Source organism: Salmo salar, chromosome 08 (genome assembly GCF_965601325.2).
Source record: "Salmo salar chromosome 08, fSalSal1, whole genome shotgun sequence".
Lineage (NCBI taxonomy): Eukaryota > Metazoa > Chordata > Actinopteri > Salmoniformes > Salmonidae > Salmo > Salmo salar.
Genome location: NC_138298.1, coordinates 1,677,501 through 1,695,000, shown reverse-complemented (window position 1 = coordinate 1,695,000; position 17,500 = coordinate 1,677,501). Strand labels below are relative to the sequence as shown.

The 17,500-nt window shown below is 41.7% G+C and overlaps 34 non-coding genes and 3 pseudogenes across 34 annotated transcripts; all 37 read right to left on the bottom strand.

The window, feature by feature from the left end:
• Positions 1-402: 402 nt before the first annotated feature.
• Positions 403-521, bottom strand: LOC145882556 (5S ribosomal RNA). The gene has a single exon (XR_014394124.1). It is a non-coding gene; the product is annotated as a 5S ribosomal RNA (ribosomal RNA).
• A 409-nt stretch (positions 522-930) lies between these two features.
• Positions 931-1,049, bottom strand: LOC145882555 (5S ribosomal RNA). Its single transcript, XR_014394123.1, has one exon. It is a non-coding gene; the product is annotated as a 5S ribosomal RNA (ribosomal RNA).
• Positions 1,050-1,458: 409 nt separating this feature from the next.
• LOC145850646 (5S ribosomal RNA) lies at positions 1,459-1,577 on the bottom strand. The gene has a single exon (XR_014372494.1). It is a non-coding gene; the product is annotated as a 5S ribosomal RNA (ribosomal RNA).
• A 409-nt stretch (positions 1,578-1,986) lies between these two features.
• LOC145854114 (5S ribosomal RNA) lies at positions 1,987-2,105 on the bottom strand. The gene has a single exon (XR_014374999.1). It is a non-coding gene; the product is annotated as a 5S ribosomal RNA (ribosomal RNA).
• Positions 2,106-2,244: 139 nt separating this feature from the next.
• On the bottom strand, positions 2,245-2,363 carry LOC145854103 (5S ribosomal RNA). The gene has a single exon (XR_014374988.1). It is a non-coding gene; the product is annotated as a 5S ribosomal RNA (ribosomal RNA).
• Positions 2,364-2,772: 409 nt separating this feature from the next.
• On the bottom strand, positions 2,773-2,891 carry LOC145882554 (5S ribosomal RNA). The gene has a single exon (XR_014394122.1). It is a non-coding gene; the product is annotated as a 5S ribosomal RNA (ribosomal RNA).
• A 409-nt stretch (positions 2,892-3,300) lies between these two features.
• LOC145850645 (5S ribosomal RNA) lies at positions 3,301-3,419 on the bottom strand. The gene has a single exon (XR_014372493.1). It is a non-coding gene; the product is annotated as a 5S ribosomal RNA (ribosomal RNA).
• Positions 3,420-3,828: 409 nt separating this feature from the next.
• On the bottom strand, positions 3,829-3,947 carry LOC145854386 (5S ribosomal RNA). The gene has a single exon (XR_014375271.1). It is a non-coding gene; the product is annotated as a 5S ribosomal RNA (ribosomal RNA).
• A 139-nt stretch (positions 3,948-4,086) lies between these two features.
• LOC145854385 (5S ribosomal RNA) lies at positions 4,087-4,205 on the bottom strand. Its single transcript, XR_014375270.1, has one exon. It is a non-coding gene; the product is annotated as a 5S ribosomal RNA (ribosomal RNA).
• A 409-nt stretch (positions 4,206-4,614) lies between these two features.
• Positions 4,615-4,733, bottom strand: LOC145882553 (5S ribosomal RNA). Its single transcript, XR_014394121.1, has one exon. It is a non-coding gene; the product is annotated as a 5S ribosomal RNA (ribosomal RNA).
• Positions 4,734-4,872: 139 nt separating this feature from the next.
• LOC145854384 (5S ribosomal RNA) lies at positions 4,873-4,991 on the bottom strand. Its single transcript, XR_014375269.1, has one exon. It is a non-coding gene; the product is annotated as a 5S ribosomal RNA (ribosomal RNA).
• Positions 4,992-5,400: 409 nt separating this feature from the next.
• Positions 5,401-5,519, bottom strand: LOC145882552 (5S ribosomal RNA). Its single transcript, XR_014394120.1, has one exon. It is a non-coding gene; the product is annotated as a 5S ribosomal RNA (ribosomal RNA).
• A 408-nt stretch (positions 5,520-5,927) lies between these two features.
• Positions 5,928-6,046, bottom strand: LOC145850644 (5S ribosomal RNA). Its single transcript, XR_014372492.1, has one exon. It is a non-coding gene; the product is annotated as a 5S ribosomal RNA (ribosomal RNA).
• A 409-nt stretch (positions 6,047-6,455) lies between these two features.
• Positions 6,456-6,574, bottom strand: LOC145850643 (5S ribosomal RNA). Its single transcript, XR_014372491.1, has one exon. It is a non-coding gene; the product is annotated as a 5S ribosomal RNA (ribosomal RNA).
• A 409-nt stretch (positions 6,575-6,983) lies between these two features.
• Positions 6,984-7,102, bottom strand: LOC145854383 (5S ribosomal RNA). Its single transcript, XR_014375268.1, has one exon. It is a non-coding gene; the product is annotated as a 5S ribosomal RNA (ribosomal RNA).
• Positions 7,103-7,512: 410 nt separating this feature from the next.
• On the bottom strand, positions 7,513-7,631 carry LOC145882551 (5S ribosomal RNA). The gene has a single exon (XR_014394119.1). It is a non-coding gene; the product is annotated as a 5S ribosomal RNA (ribosomal RNA).
• Positions 7,632-8,040: 409 nt separating this feature from the next.
• On the bottom strand, positions 8,041-8,159 carry LOC145854382 (5S ribosomal RNA). The gene has a single exon (XR_014375267.1). It is a non-coding gene; the product is annotated as a 5S ribosomal RNA (ribosomal RNA).
• Positions 8,160-8,568: 409 nt separating this feature from the next.
• On the bottom strand, positions 8,569-8,687 carry LOC145886199 (5S ribosomal RNA). The gene has a single exon (XR_014397783.1). It is a non-coding gene; the product is annotated as a 5S ribosomal RNA (ribosomal RNA).
• Positions 8,688-9,096: 409 nt separating this feature from the next.
• On the bottom strand, positions 9,097-9,215 carry LOC145850642 (5S ribosomal RNA). The gene has a single exon (XR_014372490.1). It is a non-coding gene; the product is annotated as a 5S ribosomal RNA (ribosomal RNA).
• A 409-nt stretch (positions 9,216-9,624) lies between these two features.
• LOC145850641 (5S ribosomal RNA) lies at positions 9,625-9,743 on the bottom strand. Its single transcript, XR_014372489.1, has one exon. It is a non-coding gene; the product is annotated as a 5S ribosomal RNA (ribosomal RNA).
• A 409-nt stretch (positions 9,744-10,152) lies between these two features.
• Positions 10,153-10,271, bottom strand: LOC145882550 (5S ribosomal RNA). The gene has a single exon (XR_014394118.1). It is a non-coding gene; the product is annotated as a 5S ribosomal RNA (ribosomal RNA).
• A 409-nt stretch (positions 10,272-10,680) lies between these two features.
• On the bottom strand, positions 10,681-10,799 carry LOC145854381 (5S ribosomal RNA). The gene has a single exon (XR_014375266.1). It is a non-coding gene; the product is annotated as a 5S ribosomal RNA (ribosomal RNA).
• Positions 10,800-11,208: 409 nt separating this feature from the next.
• On the bottom strand, positions 11,209-11,327 carry LOC145851033 (5S ribosomal RNA). The gene has a single exon (XR_014372882.1). It is a non-coding gene; the product is annotated as a 5S ribosomal RNA (ribosomal RNA).
• Positions 11,328-11,466: 139 nt separating this feature from the next.
• On the bottom strand, positions 11,467-11,585 carry LOC145854092 (5S ribosomal RNA). The gene has a single exon (XR_014374977.1). It is a non-coding gene; the product is annotated as a 5S ribosomal RNA (ribosomal RNA).
• Positions 11,586-11,724: 139 nt separating this feature from the next.
• Positions 11,725-11,843, bottom strand: LOC145854081 (5S ribosomal RNA). The gene has a single exon (XR_014374966.1). It is a non-coding gene; the product is annotated as a 5S ribosomal RNA (ribosomal RNA).
• A 139-nt stretch (positions 11,844-11,982) lies between these two features.
• Positions 11,983-12,101, bottom strand: LOC145882549 (5S ribosomal RNA). Its single transcript, XR_014394117.1, has one exon. It is a non-coding gene; the product is annotated as a 5S ribosomal RNA (ribosomal RNA).
• A 409-nt stretch (positions 12,102-12,510) lies between these two features.
• Positions 12,511-12,629, bottom strand: LOC145882548 (5S ribosomal RNA). The gene has a single exon (XR_014394116.1). It is a non-coding gene; the product is annotated as a 5S ribosomal RNA (ribosomal RNA).
• Positions 12,630-13,038: 409 nt separating this feature from the next.
• On the bottom strand, positions 13,039-13,157 carry LOC145882546 (5S ribosomal RNA). The gene has a single exon (XR_014394114.1). It is a non-coding gene; the product is annotated as a 5S ribosomal RNA (ribosomal RNA).
• A 409-nt stretch (positions 13,158-13,566) lies between these two features.
• Positions 13,567-13,685, bottom strand: LOC145882545 (5S ribosomal RNA). Its single transcript, XR_014394113.1, has one exon. It is a non-coding gene; the product is annotated as a 5S ribosomal RNA (ribosomal RNA).
• A 409-nt stretch (positions 13,686-14,094) lies between these two features.
• LOC145853617 (uncharacterized) lies at positions 14,095-14,201 on the bottom strand (annotated as a pseudogene).
• Positions 14,202-14,610: 409 nt separating this feature from the next.
• Positions 14,611-14,729, bottom strand: LOC145853235 (uncharacterized; annotated as a pseudogene).
• Positions 14,730-15,138: 409 nt separating this feature from the next.
• LOC145854379 (5S ribosomal RNA) lies at positions 15,139-15,257 on the bottom strand. Its single transcript, XR_014375264.1, has one exon. It is a non-coding gene; the product is annotated as a 5S ribosomal RNA (ribosomal RNA).
• A 409-nt stretch (positions 15,258-15,666) lies between these two features.
• LOC145881625 (5S ribosomal RNA) lies at positions 15,667-15,785 on the bottom strand. The gene has a single exon (XR_014393197.1). It is a non-coding gene; the product is annotated as a 5S ribosomal RNA (ribosomal RNA).
• A 409-nt stretch (positions 15,786-16,194) lies between these two features.
• LOC145853616 (uncharacterized) lies at positions 16,195-16,301 on the bottom strand (annotated as a pseudogene).
• Positions 16,302-16,440: 139 nt separating this feature from the next.
• On the bottom strand, positions 16,441-16,559 carry LOC145884663 (5S ribosomal RNA). Its single transcript, XR_014396242.1, has one exon. It is a non-coding gene; the product is annotated as a 5S ribosomal RNA (ribosomal RNA).
• A 138-nt stretch (positions 16,560-16,697) lies between these two features.
• LOC145854378 (5S ribosomal RNA) lies at positions 16,698-16,816 on the bottom strand. Its single transcript, XR_014375263.1, has one exon. It is a non-coding gene; the product is annotated as a 5S ribosomal RNA (ribosomal RNA).
• Positions 16,817-17,225: 409 nt separating this feature from the next.
• LOC145854377 (5S ribosomal RNA) lies at positions 17,226-17,344 on the bottom strand. The gene has a single exon (XR_014375262.1). It is a non-coding gene; the product is annotated as a 5S ribosomal RNA (ribosomal RNA).
• Between the last annotated feature and the right edge of the window lie 156 nt (positions 17,345-17,500).

Genomic DNA, 17,500 nt, shown 5'->3' with positions numbered 1-17,500 from the left:
AATCTCTTGCTACAACATATATAGTCAAAATGAGTCTTATAAACAGACATTGCATTTTCACCAATTAGATAAGCAGCTTGAACTTTGTGTCACTGAAAAAGTAGAAGAAATTATAAACACTGTTCCCATCACTTTTTAGCACAGGTAGTTGGATAAAATACAAACTTTATTTCCTTTCATCATTTGAACAGGGCAAAGGAGCACAAAGCACACACAAGCTGCATTCAGCAACAATATTCTTGTTTGTCTTATAAATACAAGGCAGATGCTAATTGAAAACACAAGGAAATTTGATCCTATTAAAAAGGCAGGAAGCTGCATTTAGTCAATTCATCATTAAATGCTTACTACAAGGCAGTGTTGCTGATGAAATAGTGCAGGGGCACACCCTCGTGGACAAAATGCTTACAGCACCTGGTATTCCCAGGCGGTCTCCCATCCAAGTACTAACCAGGCCCGACCCTGCTTCGCTTCCGAGATCAGACGAGATCGGGCGTACCCAGGCTGGTATGGCCGTAAGCGAGAAACAATCTCTTGCTACAACATACATAGTCAAAGTGAGTCTGATAAACAGACATTGCATTTTCACCAATTAGATAAGCAGCTTGAACTTTGTGTCACTGAAAAAGTAGAAGAAATTATAAACACTGTTCCCATCACTTTTTAGCACAGGTAGTTGGATAAAATACAAACTTTATTTCCTTTCATCATTTGAACAGGGCAAAGGAGCACAAAGCACACACAAGCTGCATTCAGCAACAATATTCTTGTTTGTCTTATAAATACAAGGCAGATGCTAATTGAAAACACAAGGAAATTTGATCCTATTAAAAAGGCAGGAAGCTGCATTTAGTCAATTCATCATTAAATGCTTACTACAAGGCAGTGTTGCTGATGAAATAGTGCAGGGGCACACCCTCGTGGACAAAATGCTTACAGCACCTGGTATTCCCAGGCGGTCTCCCATCCAAGTACTAACCAGGCCCGACCCTGCTTCGCTTCCGAGATCAGACGAGATCGGGCGTACCCAGGCTGGTATGGCCGTAAGCGAGAAACAATTTCTTGCTACAACATATATAGTCAAAGTGAGTGTGATAAACAGACATTGCATTTTCACCAATTAGATAAGCAGCTTGAACTTTGTGTCACTGAAAAAGTAGAAGAAATTATAAACACTGTTCCCATCACTTTTTAGCACAGGTAGTTGGATAAAATACAAACTTTATTTCCTTTCATCATTTGAACAGGGCAAAGGAGCACAAAGCACACACAAGCTGCATTCAGCAACAATATTCTTGTTTGTCTTATAAATACAAGGCAGATGCTAATTGAAAACACAAGGAAATTTGATCCTATTAAAAAGGCAGGAAGCTGCATTTAGTCAATTCATCATTAAATGCTTACTACAAGGCAGTGTTGCTGATGAAATAGTGCAGGGGCACACCCTCGTGGACAAAATGCTTACAGCACCTGGTATTCCCAGGCGGTCTCCCATCCAAGTACTAACAAGGCCCGACCCTGCTTCGCTTCCGAGATCAGACGAGATCGGGCGTACCCAGGCTGGTATGGCCGTAAGCGAGAAACAATCTCTTGCTACAACATATATAGTCAAAGTGAGTGTGATAAACAGACATTGCATTTTCACCAATTAGATAAGCAGCTTGAACTTTGTGTCACTGAAAAAGTAGAAGAAATTACAAACACTGTTCCCATCACTTTTTAGCACAGGTAGTTGGATAAAATACAAACTTTATTTCCTTTCATCATTTGAACAGGGCAAAGGAGCACAAAGCACACACAAGCTGCATTCAGCAACAATATTCTTGTTTGTCTTATAAATACAAGGCAGATGCTAATTGAAAACACAAGGAAATTTGATCCTATTAAAAAGGCAGGAAGCTGCATTTAGTCAATTCATCATTAAATGCTTACTACAAGGCAGTGTTGCTGATGAAATAGTGCAGGGGCACACCCTCGTGGACAAAATGCTTACAGCACCTGGTATTCCCAGGCGGTCTCCCATCCAAGTACTAACCAGGCCCGACCCTGCTTAGCTTCCGAGATCAGACGAGATCGGGCGTACCCAGGATGGTATGGCCGTAAGCGAGAAACAATCTCTTGCTACAACATATATAGTCAAAGTGAGTCTGATAAAACAGACATTTAGTCAATTCATCATTAAATGCTTAATACAAGGCAGTGTTGCTGATGAAATAGTGCAAGAGCACCCCCTCGTGGACAAAATGCTTACAGCACCTGGTATTCCCAGGCGGTCTCCCATCCAAGTACTAACCAGGCCCGACCCTGCTTAGCTTCCGAGATCAGACGAGATCGGGCGTACCCAGGATGGTATGGCCGTAAGCGAGAAACAATCTCTTGCTACAACATATATAGTCAAAATGAGTCTTATAAACAGACATTGCATTTTCACCAATTAGATAAGCAGCTTGAACTTTGTGTCACTGAAAAAGTAGAAGAAATTATAAACACTGTTCCCATCACTTTTTAGCACAGGTAGTTGGATAAAATACAAACTTTATTTCCTTTCATCATTTGAACAGGGCAAAGGAGCACAAAGCACACACAAGCTGCATTCAGCAACAATATTCTTGTTTGTCTTATAAATACAAGGCAGATGCTAATTGAAAACACAAGGAAATTTGATCCTATTAAAAAGGCAGGAAGCTGCATTTAGTCAATTCATCATTAAATGCTTACTACAAGGCAGTGTTGCTGATGAAATAGTGCAGGGGCACACCCTCGTGGACAAAATGCTTACAGCACCTGGTATTCCCAGGCGGTCTCCCATCCAAGTACTAACCAGGCCCGACCCTGCTTCGCTTCCGAGATCAGACGAGATCGGGCGTACCCAGGCTGGTATGGCCGTAAGCGAGAAACAATCTCTTGCTACAACATATATAGTCAAAGTGAGTGTGATAAACAGACATTGCATTTTCACCAATTAGATAAGCAGCTTGAACTTTGTGTCACTGAAAAAGTAGAAGAAATTATAAACACTGTTCCCATCACTTTTTAGCACAGGTAGTTGGATAAAATACAAACTTTATTTCCTTTCATCATTTGAACAGGGCAAAGGAGCACAAAGCACACACAAGCTGCATTCAGCAACAATATTCTTGTTTGTCTTATAAATACAAGGCAGATGCTAATTGAAAACACAAGGAAATTTGATCCTATTAAAAAGGCAGGAAGCTGCATTTAGTCAATTCATCATTAAATGCTTACTACAAGGCAGTGTTGCTGATGAAATAGTGCAGGGGCACACCCTCGTGGACAAAATGCTTACAGCACCTGGTATTCCCAGGCGGTCTCCCATCCAAGTACTAACAAGGCCCGACCCTGCTTCGCTTCCGAGATCAGACGAGATCGGGCGTACCCAGGCTGGTATGGCCGTAAGCGAGAAACAATCTCTTGCTACAACATATATAGTCAAAGTGAGTGTGATAAACAGACATTGCATTTTCACCAATTAGATAAGCAGCTTGAACTTTGTGTCACTGAAAAAGTAGAAGAAATTACAAACACTGTTCCCATCACTTTTTAGCACAGGTAGTTGGATAAAATACAAACTTTATTTCCTTTCATCATTTGAACAGGGCAAAGGAGCACAAAGCACACACAAGCTGCATTCAGCAACAATATTCTTGTTTGTCTTATAAATACAAGGCAGATGCTAATTGAAAACACAAGGAAATTTGATCCTATTAAAAAGGCAGGAAGCTGCATTTAGTCAATTCATCATTAAATGCTTACTACAAGGCAGTGTTGCTGATGAAATAGTGCAGGGGCACACCCTCGTGGACAAAATGCTTACAGCACCTGGTATTCCCAGGCGGTCTCCCATCCAAGTACTAACCAGGCCCGACCCTGCTTAGCTTCCGAGATCAGACGAGATCGGGCGTACCCAGGCTGGTATGGCCGTAAGCGAGAAACAATCTCTTGCTACAACATATATAGTCAAAGTGAGTCTGATAAAACAGATATTTAGTCAATTCATCATTAAATGCTTAATACAAGGCAGTGTTGCTGATGAAATAGTGCAAGAGCACCCCCTCGTGGACAAAATGCTTACAGCACCTGGTATTCCCAGGCGGTCTCCCATCCAAGTACTAACCAGGCCCGACCCTGCTTAGCTTCCGAGATCAGACGAGATCGGGCGTACCCAGGCTGGTATGGCCGTAAGCGAGAAACAATCTCTTGCTACAACATATATAGTCAAAATGAGTCTTATAAACAGACATTGCATTTTCACCAATTAGATAAGCAGCTTGAACTTTGTGTCACTGAAAAAGTAGAAGAAATTATAAACACTGTTCCCATCACTTTTTAGCACAGGTAGTTGGATAAAATACAAACTTTATTTCCTTTCATCATTTGAACAGGGCAAAGGAGCACAAAGCACACACAAGCTGCATTCAGCAACAATATTCTTGTTTGTCTTATAAATACAAGGCAGATGCTAATTGAAAACACAAGGAAATTTGATCCTATTAAAAAGGCAGGAAGCTGCATTTAGTCAATTCATCATTAAATGCTTACTACAAGGCAGTGTTGCTGATGAAATAGTGCAGGGGCACACCCTCGTGGACAAAATGCTTACAGCACCTGGTATTCCCAGGCGGTCTCCCATCCAAGTACTAACCAGGCCCGACCCTGCTTCGCTTCCGAGATCAGACGAGATCGGGCGTACCCAGGCTGGTATGGCCGTAAGCGAGAAACAATCTCTTGCTACAACATATATAGTCAAAGTGAGTCTGATAAAACAGATATTTAGTCAATTCATCATTAAATGCTTAATACAATGCAGTGTTGCTGATGAAATAGTGCAAGAGCACCCCCTCGTGGACAAAATGCTTACAGCACCTGGTATTCCCAGGCGGTCTCCCATCCAAGTACTAACCAGGCCCGACCCTGCTTAGCTTCCGAGATCAGACGAGATCGGGCGTACCCAGGCTGGTATGGCCGTAAGCGAGAAACAATCTCTTGCTACAACATATATAGTCAAAATGAGTCTTATAAACAGACATTGCATTTTCACCAATTAGATAAGCAGCTTGAACTTTGTGTCACTGAAAAAGTAGAAGAAATTATAAACACTGTTCCCATCACTTTTTAGCACAGGTAGTTGGATAAAATACAAACTTTATTTCCTTTCATCATTTGAACAGGGCAAAGGAGCACAAAGCACACACAAGCTGCATTCAGCAACAATATTCTTGTTTGTCTTATAAATACAAGGCAGTTGCTAATTGAAAACACAAGGAAATTTGATCCTATTAAAAAGGCAGGAAGCTGCATTTAGTCAATTCATCATTAAATGCTTACTACAAGGCAGTGTTGCTGATGAAATAGTGCAGGGGCACACCCTCGTGGACAAAATGCTTACAGCACCTGGTATTCCCAGGCGGTCTCCCATCCAAGTACTAACCAGGCCCGACCCTGCTTCGCTTCCGAGATCAGACGAGATCGGGCGTACCCAGGCTGGTATGGCCGTAAGCGAGAAACAATCTCTTGCTACAACATATATAGTCAAAGTGAGTTGATAAACAGACATTGCATTTTCACCAATTAGATAAGCAGCTTGAACTTTGTGTCACTGAAAAAGTAGAAGAAATTATAAACACTGTTCCCATCACTTTTTAGCACAGGTAGTTGGATAAAATACAAACTTTATTTCCTTTCATCATTTGAACAGGGCAAAGGAGCACAAAGCACACACAAGCTGCATTCAGCAACAATATTCTTGTTTGTCTTATAAATACAAGGCAGATGCTAATTGAAAACACAAGGAAATTTGATCCTATTAAAAAGGCAGGAAGCTGCATTTAGTCAATTCATCATTAAATGCTTACTACAAGGCAGTGTTGCTGATGAAATAGTGCAGGGGCACACCCTCGTGGACAAAATGCTTACAGCACCTGGTATTCCCAGGCGGTCTCCCATCCAAGTACTAACAAGGCCCGACCCTGCTTCGCTTCCGAGATCAGACGAGATCGGGCGTACCCAGGCTGGTATGGCCGTAAGCGAGAAACAATCTCTTGCTACAACATATATAGTCAAAGTGAGTGTGATAAACAGACATTGCATTTTCACCAATTAGATAAGCAGCTTGAACTTTGTGTCACTGAAAAAGTAGAAGAAATTACAAACACTGTTCCCATCACTTTTTAGCACAGGTAGTTGGATAAAATACAAACTTTATTTCCTTTCATCATTTGAACAGGGCAAAGGAGCACAAAGCACACACAAGCTGCATTCAGCAACAATATTCTTGTTTGTCTTATAAATACAAGGCAGATGCTAATTGAAAACACAAGGAAATTTGATCCTATTAAAAAGGCAGGAAGCTGCATTTAGTCAATTCATCATTAAATGCTTACTACAAGGCAGTGTTGCTGATGAAATAGTGCAGGGGCACACCCTCGTGGACAAAATGCTTACAGCACCTGGTATTCCCAGGCGGTCTCCCATCCAAGTACTAACAAGGCCCGACCCTGCTTCGCTTCCGAGATCAGACGAGATCGGGCGTACCCAGGCTGGTATGGCCGTAAGCGAGAAACAATCTCTTGCTACAACATATATAGTCAAAGTGAGTGTGATAAACAGACATTGGATTTTCACCAATTAGATAAGCAGCTTGAACTTTGTGTCACTGAAAAAGTAGAAGAAATTACAAACACTGTTCCCATCACTTTTTAGCACAGGTAGTTGGATAAAATACAAACTTTATTTCCTTTCATCATTTGAACAGGGCAAAGGAGCACAAAGCACACACAAGCTGCATTCAGCAACAATATTCTTGTTTGTCTTATAAATACAAGGCAGATGCTAATTGAAAACACAAGGAAATTTGATCCTATTAAAAAGGCAGGAAGCTGCATTTAGTCAATTCATCATTAAATGCTTACTACAAGGCAGTGTTGCTGATGAAATAGTGCAGGGGCACACCCTCGTGGACAAAATGCTTACAGCACCTGGTATTCCCAGGCGGTCTCCCATCCAAGTACTAACCAGGCCCGACCCTGCTTAGCTTCCGAGATCAGACGAGATCGGGCGTACCCAGGCTGGTATGGCCGTAAGCGAGAAACAATCTCTTGCTACAACATATATAGTCAAAATGAGTCTGATAAACAGACATTGCATTTTCACCAATTAGATAAGCAGCTTGAACTTTGTGTCACTGAAAAAGTAGAAGAAATTATAAACACTGTTCCCATCACTTTTTAGCACAGGTAGTTGGATAAAATACAAACTTTATTTCCTTTCATCATTTGAACAGGGCAAAGGAGCACAAAGCACACACAAGCTGCATTCAGCAACAATATTCTTGTTTGTCTTATAAATACAAGGCAGATTTCTAATTGAAAACACAAGGAAATTTGATCCTATTAAAAAGGCAGGAAGCTGCATTTAGTCAATTCATCATTAAATGCTTACTACAAGGCAGTGTTGCTGATGAAATAGTGCAGGGGCACACCCTCGTGGACAAAATGCTTACAGCACCTGGTATTCCCAGGCGGTCTCCCATCCAAGTACTAACCAGGCCCGACCCTGCTTCGCTTCCGAGATCAGACGAGATCGGGCGTACCCAGGCTGGTATGGCCGTAAGCGAGAAACATTCTCTTGCTACAACATATATAGTCAAAGTGAGTGTGATAAACAGACATTGCATTTTCACCAATTAGATAAGCAGCTTGAACTTTGTGTCACTGAAAAAGTAGAAGAAATTACAAACACTGTTCCCATCACTTTTTAGCACAGGTAGTTGGATAAAATACAAACTTTATTTCCTTTCATCATTTGAACAGGGCAAAGGAGCACAAAGCACACACAAGCTGCATTCAGCAACAATATTCTTGTTTGTCTTATAAATACAAGGCAGATGCTAATTGAAAACACAAGGAAATTTGATCCTATTAAAAAGGCAGGAAGCTGCATTTAGTCAATTCATCATTAAATGCTTACTACAAGGCAGTGTTGCTGATGAAATAGTGCAGGGGCACACCCTCGTGGACAAAATGCTTACAGCACCTGGTATTCCCAGGCGGTCTCCCATCCAAGTACTAACCAGGCCCGACCCTGCTTAGCTTCCGAGATCAGACGAGATCGGGCGTACCCAGGCTGGTATGGCCGTAAGCGAGAAACAATCTCTTGCTACAACATATATAGTCAAAGTGAGTGTGATAAACAGACATTGCATTTTCACCAATTAGATAAGCAGCTTGAACTTTGTGTCACTGAAAAAGTAGAAGAAATTACAAACACTGTTCCCATCACTTTTTAGCACAGGTAGTTGGATAAAATACAAACTTTATTTCCTTTCATCATTTGAACAGGGCAAAGGAGCACAAAGCACACACAAGCTGCATTCATCAACAATATTCTTGTTTGTCTTATAAATACAAGGCAGATGCTAATTGAAAACACAAGGAAATTTGATCCTATTAAAAAGGCAGGAAGCTGCATTTAGTCAATTCATCATTAAATGCTTACTACAAGGCAGTGTTGCTGATGAAATAGTGCAGGGGCACACCCTCGTGGACAAAATGCTTACAGCACCTGGTATTCCCAGGCGGTCTCCCATCCAAGTACTAACCAGGCCAGACCCTGCTTAGCTTCCGAGATCAGACGAGATCGGGCGTACCCAGGCTGGTATGGCCGTAAGCGAGAAACAATCTCTTGCTACAACATATATAGTCAAAGTGAGTGTGATAAACAGACATTGCATTTTCACCAATTAGATAAGCAGCTTGAACTTTGTGTCACTGAAAAAGTAGAAGAAATTATAAACACTGTTCCCATCACTTTTTAGCACAGGTAGTTGGATAAAATACAAACTTTATTTCCTTTCATCATTTGAACAGGGCAAAGGAGCACAAAGCACACACAAGCTGCATTCAGCAACAATATTCTTGTTTGTCTTATAAATACAAGGCAGATGCTAATTGAAAACACAAGGAAATTTGATCCTATTAAAAAGGCAGGAAGCTGCATTTAGTCAATTCATCATTAAATGCTTACTACAAGGCAGTGTTGCTGATGAAATAGTGCAGGGGCACACCCTCGTGGACAAAATGCTTACAGCACCTGGTATTCCCAGGCGGTCTCCCATCCAAGTACTAACAAGGCCCGACCCTGCTTCGCTTCCGAGATCAGACGAGATCGGGCGTACCCAGGCTGGTATGGCCGTAAGCGAGAAACAATCTCTTGCTACAACATATATAGTCAAAGTGAGTGTGATAAACAGACATTGCATTTTCACCAATTAGATAAGCAGCTTGAACTTTGTGTCACTGAAAAAGTAGAAGAAATTACAAACACTGTTCCCATCACTTTTTAGCACAGGTAGTTGGATAAAATACAAACTTTATTTCCTTTCATCATTTGAACAGGGCAAAGGAGCACAAAGCACACACAAGCTGCATTCAGCAACAATATTCTTGTTTGTCTTATAAATACAAGGCAGATGCTAATTGAAAACACAAGGAAATTTGATCCTATTAAAAAGGCAGGAAGCTGCATTTAGTCAATTCATCATTAAATGCTTACTACAAGGCAGTGTTGCTGATGAAATAGTGCAGGGGCACACCCTCGTGGACAAAATGCTTACAGCACCTGGTATTCCCAGGCGGTCTCCCATCCAAGTACTAACAAGGCCCGACCCTGCTTCGCTTCCGAGATCAGACGAGATCGGGCGTACCCAGGCTGGTATGGCCGTAAGCGAGAAACAATCTCTTGCTACAACATATATAGTCAAAGTGAGTGTGATAAACAGACATTGCATTTTCACCAATTAGATAAGCAGCTTGAACTTTGTGTCACTGAAAAAGTAGAAGAAATTACAAACACTGTTCCCATCACTTTTTAGCACAGGTAGTTGGATAAAATACAAACTTTATTTCCTTTCATCATTTGAACAGGGCAAAGGAGCACAAAGCACACACAAGCTGCATTCAGCAACAATATTCTTGTTTGTCTTATAAATACAAGGCAGATGCTAATTGAAAACACAAGGAAATTTGATCCTATTAAAAAGGCAGGAAGCTGCATTTAGTCAATTCATCATTAAATGCTTACTACAAGGCAGTGTTGCTGATGAAATAGTGCAGGGGCACACCCTCGTGGACAAAATGCTTACAGCACCTGGTATTCCCAGGCGGTCTCCCATCCAAGTACTAACCAGGCCCGACCCTGCTTCGCTTCCGAGATCAGACGAGATCGGGCGTACCCAGGCTGGTATGGCCGTAAGCGAGAAACAATCTCTTGCTACAACATATATAGTCAAAGTGAGTGTGATAAACAGACATTGCATTTTCACCAATTAGATAAGCAGCTTGAACTTTGTGTCACTGAAAAAGTAGAAGAAATTACAAACACTGTTCCCATCACTTTTTAGCACAGGTAGTTGGATAAAATACAAACTTTATTTCCTTTCATCATTTGAACAGGGCAAAGGAGCACAAAGCACACACAAGCTGCATTCAGCAACAATATTCTTGTTTGTCTTATAAATACAAGGCAGATGCTAATTGAAAACACAAGGAAATTTGATCCTATTAAAAAGGCAGGAAGCTGCATTTAGTCAATTCATCATTAAATGCTTACTACAAGGCAGTGTTGCTGATGAAATAGTGCAGGGGCACACCCTCGTGGACAAAATGCTTACAGCACCTGGTATTCCCAGGCGGTCTCCCATCCAAGTACTAACCAGGCCCGACCCTGCTTAGCTTCCGAGATCAGACGAGATCGGGCGTACCCAGGCTGGTATGGCCGTAAGCGAGAAACAATCTCTTGCTACAACATATATAGTCAAAGTGAGTGTGATAAACAGACATTGCATTTTCACCAATTAGATAAGCAGCTTGAACTTTGTGTCACTGAAAAAGTAGAAGAAATTACAAACACTGTTCCCATCACTTTTTAGCACAGGTAGTTGGATAAAATACAAACTTTATTTCCTTTCATCATTTGAACAGGGCAAAGGAGCACAAAGCACACACAAGCTGCATTCATCAACAATATTCTTGTTTGTCTTATAAATACAAGGCAGATGCTAATTGAAAACACAAGGAAATTTGATCCTATTAAAAAGGCAGGAAGCTGCATTTAGTCAATTCATCATTAAATGCTTACTACAAGGCAGTGTTGCTGATGAAATAGTGCAGGGGCACACCCTCGTGGACAAAATGCTTACAGCACCTGGTATTCCCAGGCGGTCTCCCATCCAAGTACTAACCAGGCCAGACCCTGCTTAGCTTCCGAGATCAGACGAGATCGGGCGTACCCAGGCTGATATGGCCGTAAGCGAGAAGCAATCTCTTGCTACAACATATATAGTCAAAGTGAGTCTGATAAAACAGATATTTAGTCAATTCATCATTAAATGCTTAATACAAGGCAGTGTTGCTGATGAAATAGTGCAAGAGCACCCCCTCGTGGACAAAATGCTTACAGCACCTGGTATTCCCAGGCGGTCTCCCATCCAAGTACTAACCAGGCCCGACCCTGCTTAGCTTCCGAGATCAGACGAGATCGGGCGTACCCAGGATGGTATGGCCGTAAGCGAGAAACAATCTCTTGCTACAACATATATAGTCAAAGTGAGTCTGATAAAACAGATATTTAGTCAATTCATCATTAAATGCTTAATACAAGGCAGTGTTGCTGATGAAATAGTGCAAGAGCACCCCCTCGTGGACAAAATGCTTACAGCACCTGGTATTCCCAGGCGGTCTCCCATCCAAGTACTAACCAGGCCCGACCCTGCTTAGCTTCCGAGATCAGACGAGATCGGGCGTACCCAGGATGGTATGGCCGTAAGCGAGAAACAATCTCTTGCTACAACATATATAGTCAAAGTGAGTCTGATAAAACAGATATTTAGTCAATTCATCATTAAATGCTTAATACAAGGCAGTGTTGCTGATGAAATAGTGCAAGAGCACCCCCTCGTGGACAAAATGCTTACAGCACCTGGTATTCCCAGGCGGTCTCCCATCCAAGTACTAACCAGGCCCGACCCTGCTTCGCTTCCGAGATCAGACGAGATCGGGCGTACCCAGGCTGGTATGGCCGTAAGCGAGAAACAATCTCTTGCTACAACATATATAGTCAAAGTGAGTGTGATAAACAGACATTGCATTTTCACCAATTAGATAAGCAGCTTGAACTTTGTGTCACTGAAAAAGTAGAAGAAATTACAAACACTGTTCCCATCACTTTTTAGCACAGGTAGTTGGATAAAATACAAACTTTATTTCCTTTCATCATTTGAACAGGGCAAAGGAGCACAAAGCACACACAAGCTGCATTCAGCAACAATATTCTTGTTTGTCTTATAAATACAAGGCAGATGCTAATTGAAAACACAAGGAAATTTGATCCTATTAAAAAGGCAGGAAGCTGCATTTAGTCAATTCATCATTAAATGCTTACTACAAGGCAGTGTTGCTGATGAAATAGTGCAGGGGCACACCCTCGTGGACAAAATGCTTACAGCACCTGGTATTCCCAGGCGGTCTCCCATCCAAGTACTAACCAGGCCCGACCCTGCTTCGCTTCCGAGATCAGACGAGATCGGGCGTACCCAGGCTGGTATGGCCGTAAGCGAGAAACAATCTCTTGCTACAACATATATAGTCAAAGTGAGTGTGATAAACAGACATTGCATTTTCACCAATTAGATAAGCAGCTTGAACTTTGTGTCACTGAAAAAGTAGAAGAAATTACAAACACTGTTCCCATCACTTTTTAGCACAGGTAGTTGGATAAAATACAAACTTTATTTCCTTTCATCATTTGAACAGGGCAAAGGAGCACAAAGCACACACAAGCTGCATTCAGCAACAATATTCTTGTTTGTCTTATAAATACAAGGCAGATGCTAATTGAAAACACAAGGAAATTTGATCCTATTAAAAAGGCAGGAAGCTGCATTTAGTCAATTCATCATTAAATGCTTACTACAAGGCAGTGTTGCTGATGAAATAGTGCAGGGGCACACCCTCGTGGACAAAATGCTTACAGCACCTGGTATTCCCAGGCGGTCTCCCATCCAAGTACTAACCAGGCCCGACCCTGCTTCGCTTCCGAGATCAGACGAGATCGGGCGTACCCAGGCTGGTATGGCCGTAAGCGAGAAACAATCTCTTGCTACAACATATATAGTCAAAGTGAGTGTGATAAACAGACATTGCATTTTCACCAATTAGATAAGCAGCTTGAACTTTGTGTCACTGAAAAAGTAGAAGAAATTACAAACACTGTTCCCATCACTTTTTAGCACAGGTAGTTGGATAAAATACAAACTTTATTTCCTTTCATCATTTGAACAGGGCAAAGGAGCACAAAGCACACACAAGCTGCATTCAGCAACAATATTCTTGTTTGTCTTATAAATACAAGGCAGATGCTAATTGAAAACACAAGGAAATTTGATCCTATTAAAAAGGCAGGAAGCTGCATTTAGTCAATTCATCATTAAATGCTTACTACAAGGCAGTGTTGCTGATGAAATAGTGCAGGGGCACACCCTCGTGGACAAAATGCTTACAGCACCTGGTATTCCCAGGCGGTCTCCCATCCAAGTACTAACCAGGCCCGACCCTGCTTCGCTTCCGAGATCAGACGAGATCGGGCGTACCCAGGCTGGTATGGCCGTAAGCGAGAAACAATCTCTTGCTACAACATATATAGTCAAAGTGAGTGTGATAAACAGACATTGCATTTTCACCAATTAGATAAGCAGCTTGAACTTTGTGTCACTGAAAAAGTAGAAGAAATTACAAACACTGTTCCCATCACTTTTTAGCACAGGTAGTTGGATAAAATACAAACTTTATTTCCTTTCATCATTTGAACAGGGCAAAGGAGCACAAAGCACACACAAGCTGCATTCAGCAACAATATTCTTGTTTGTCTTATAAATACAAGGCAGATGCTAATTGAAAACACAAGGAAATTTGATCCTATTAAAAAGGCAGGAAGCTGCATTTAGTCAATTCATCATTAAATGCTTACTACAAGGCAGTGTTGCTGATGAAATAGTGCAGGGGCACACCCTCGTGGACAAAATGCTTACAGCACCTGGTATTCCCATCCAAGTACTAACCAGGCCCGACCCTGCTTCGCTTCCGAAATCAGACGAGATCGGGCGTACCCAGGCTGGTATGGCCGTATGCGAGAAACAGTCTCTTGCTACAACATATATAGTCAAAGTGAGTGTGATAAACAGACATTGCATTTTCACCAATTAGATAAGCAGCTTGAACTTTGTGTCACTGAAAAAGTAGAAGAAATTACAAACACTGTTCCCATCACTTTTTAGCACAGGTAGTTGGATAAAATACAAACTTTATTTCCTTTCATCATTTGAACAGGGCAAAGGAGCACAAAGCACACACAAGCTGCATTCAGCAACAATATTCTTGTTTGTCTTATAAATACAAGGCAGATGCTAATTGAAAACACAAGGAAATTTGATCCTATTAAAAAGGCAGGAAGCTGCATTTAGTCAATTCATCATTAAATGCTTACTACAAGGCAGTGTTGCTGATGAAATAGTGCAGGGGCACACCCTCGTGGACAAAATGCTTACAGCACCTGGTATTCCCAGGCGGTCTCCCAGCCAAGTACTAACCAGGCCCGACCCTGCTTCGCTTCCAAAATCAGACGAGATCGGGCGTACCCAGGCTGGTATGGCCGTATGGGAGAAACAATCTCTTGCTACAACATATATAGTCAAAGTGAGTGTGATAAACAGACATTGCATTTTCACCAATTAGATAAGCAGCTTGAACTTTGTGTCACTGAAAAAGTAGAAGAAATTACAAACACTGTTCCCATCACTTTTTAGCACAGGTAGTTGGATAAAATACAAACTTTATTTCCTTTCATCATTTGAACAGGGCAAAGGAGCACAAAGCACACACAAGCTGCATTCAGCAACAATATTCTTGTTTGTCTTATAAATACAAGGCAGATGCTAATTGAAAACACAAGGAAATTTGATCCTATTAAAAAGGCAGGAAGCTGCATTTAGTCAATTCACCATTAAATGCTTACTACAAGGCAGTGTTGCTGATGAAATAGTGCAGGGGCACACCCTCGTGGACAAAATGCTTACAGCACCTGGTATTCCCAGGCGGTCTCCCATCCAAGTACTAACCAGGCCCGACCCTGCTTAGCTTCCGAGATCAGACGAGATCGGGCGTACCCAGGCTGGTATGGCCGTAAGCGAGAAATAATCTCTTGCTACAACATATATAGTCAAAATGAGTCTGATAAACAGACATTGCATTTTCACCAATTAGATAAGCAGCTTGAACTTTGTGTCACTGAAAAAGTAGAAGAAATTATAAACACTGTTCCCATCACTTTTTAGCACAGGTAGTTGGATAAAATACAAACTTTATTTCCTTTCATCATTTGAACAGGGCAAAGGAGCACAAAGCACACACAAGCTGCATTCAGCAACAATATTCTTGTTTGTCTTATAAATACAAGGCAGATGCTAATTGAAAACACAAGGAAATTTGATCCTATTAAAAAGGCAGGAAGCTGCATTTAGTCAATTCATCATTAAATGCTTACTACAAGGCAGTGTTGCTGATGAAATAGTGCAGGGGCACACCCTCGTGGACAAAATGCTTACAGCACCTGGTATTCCCAGGCGGTCTCCCATCCAAGTACTAACCAGGCCCGACCCTGCTTCGCTTCCGAGATCAGATGAGATCGGGCGTACCCAGGCTGGTATGGCCGTAAGCAAGAAACAATCTCTTGCTACAACATATATAGTCAAAGTGAGTGTGATAAACAGACATTGCATTTTCACCAATTAGATAAGCAGCTTGAACTTTGTGTCACTGAAAAAGTAGAAGAAATTACAAACACTGTTCCCATCACTTTTTAGCACAGGTAGTTGGATAAAATACTAACTTTATTTCCTTTCATCATTTGAACAGGGCAAAGGAGCACAAAGCACACACAAGCTGCATTCAGCAACAATATTCTTGTTTGTCTTATAAATACAAGGCAGATGCTAATTGAAAACACAAGGAAATTTGATCCTATTAAAAAGGCAGGAAGCTGCATTTAGTCAATTCATCATTAAATGCTTACTACAAGGCAGTGTTGCTGATGAAATAGTGCAGGGGCACACCCTCGTGGACAAAATGCTTACAGCACCTGGTATTCCCATCCAAGTACTAACCAGGCCCGACCCTGCTTCGCTTCCGAAATCAGACGAGATCGGGCGTACCCAGGCTGGTATGGCCGTATGCGAGAAACAATCTCTTGCTACAACATATATAGTCAAAGTGAGTCTGATAAAACAGATATTTAGTCAATTCATCATTAAATGCTTAATACAAGGCAGTGTTGCTGATGAAATAGTGCAAGAGCACCCCCTCGTGGACAAAATGCTTACAGCACCTGGTATTCCCAGGCGGTCTCCCATCCAAGTACTAACCAGGCCCGACCCTGCTTAGCTTCCGAGATCAGACGAGATCGGGCGTACCCATGCTGGTATGGCCGTAAGCGAGAAACAATCTCTTGCTACAACATATATAGTCAAAGTGAGTCTGATAAAACAGATATTTAGTCAATTCATCATTAAATGCTTAATACAAGGCAGTGTTGCTGATGAAATAGTGCAAGAGCACCCCTCGTGGACAAAATGCTTACAGCACCTGGTATTCCCAGGCGGTCTCCCATCCAAGTACTAACCAGGCCCGACCCTGCTTAGCTTCCGAGATCAGACGAGATCGGGCGTACCCAGGCTGGTATGGCCGTAAGCGAGAAACAAACTCTTGCTACAACATATATAGTCAAAGTGAGTGTGATAAACAGACATTGCATTTTCACCAATTAGATAAGCAGCTTGAACTTTGTGTCACTGAAAAAGTAGAAGAAATTACAAACACTGTTCCCATCACTTTTTAGCACAGGTAGTTGGATAAAATACAAACTTTATTTCCTTTCATCATTTGAACAGGGCAAAGGAGCACAAAGCACACACAAGCTGCATTCAGCAACAATATTCTTGTTTGTCTTATAAATACAAGGCAGATGCTAATTGAAAACACAAGGAAATTTGATCCTATTAAAAAGGCAGGAAGCTGCATTTAGTCAATTCACCATTAAATGCTTACTACAAGGCAGTGTTGCTGATGAAATAGTGCAGGGGCACACCCTCGTGGACAAAATGCTTACAGCACCTGGTATTCCCAGGCGGTCTCCCATCCAAGTACTAACCAGGCCCGACCCTGCTTAGCTTCCGAGATCAGACGAGATCGGGCGTACCCAGGCTGGTATGGCCGTAAGCGAGAAACAATCTCTTGCTACAACATATATAGTCAAAATGAGTCTGATAAACAGACATTGCATTTTCACCAATTAGATAAGCAGCTTGAACTTTGTGTCACTGAAAAAGTAGAAGAAATTATAAACACTGTTCCCATCACTTTTTAGCACAGGTAGT